Here is a 722-nt window from a genome sequence, read left to right on the forward strand (position 1 = left end):
CGGGGGTTCCCTGGGCATTCCTGGGGTTCTGCCCCCTCCGTTCCTGCTTCTGCTGCACTGGGAAGGTGCCACAGGAAGGAGAGAGTGGCCCCTGGGCCACGGCCCGCTCTGCCCTCCCCGGCCCCGCTGGGAGGCCGTTCCACACCAAGTCGCCCCTCCGTGCGTTACCTTGGCCGTTAGTTTTAGGTCGGGGACCTCAGAACTGCAGCGTCCCTAGAAATGCAGCTCCCACCATGGCAGGGGTTGTGTGTTCAGAACTGGTGGAAATCTAAAGCTGTCTGTGCCCCCGAGTGCCAGTGTCCCCGCAGACTGCACCAGCCTGGGGTCTTCTCGGGGCAGGGACACCTCGCTCTGCTCCGGGGCGTGTCCGGCACGGGTGGGGAGGTGGGACAAGAGCACTGGCACCACTAGGAACGTCCCCACGCTAGGCCCTGACTAAGACAATGCCCCAGAAGAAGTGAATATGTCTATTGACCGATTGTAAAGGTGAGAGAGGATCTCCAAAGCCCATTGTCACTGCTGCCATCTGAAAGACAGTAAAGACAGAGTTCAGTCTGTTGGAGCTGAGCATTACTGAGGCTGTCGCACAAACTCGAGCAGGGCGGCGCAGGGGCACCTGCGGAGAGGCCTCTCCTTCCTCGGCCCTCGCTGCCCCAGGACTGTCCGAGCCCGGGCTGGGCTCTGCTGCTGCCACTGCCTGGGGAAGCAGGGTGGGATCCCAG

The 722-nt window shown here is 62.6% G+C and overlaps 1 protein-coding gene across 1 annotated transcript in view; it reads right to left on the reverse strand.

Annotated features, from left to right (window-relative positions):
- LOC108640132 (poly(U)-binding-splicing factor PUF60-like) overlaps positions 1-453 on the reverse strand; it is a 12657-nt gene extending 12204 nt beyond the window's left edge. Inside the window, exon 1 of the mRNA XM_029960716.1 lies at positions 169-453. The gene's annotated coding sequence lies outside the window, so the exon portion shown is untranslated. The remainder of the gene's footprint in view (positions 1-168) is intronic.
- Positions 454-722: the final 269 nt, after the last annotated feature.

This window comes from Manacus vitellinus, unplaced genomic scaffold (genome assembly GCF_001715985.3).
Source record: "Manacus vitellinus isolate BGI_N305 unplaced genomic scaffold, ASM171598v3 scaffold_292_pilon, whole genome shotgun sequence".
NCBI lineage: Eukaryota > Metazoa > Chordata > Aves > Passeriformes > Pipridae > Manacus > Manacus vitellinus.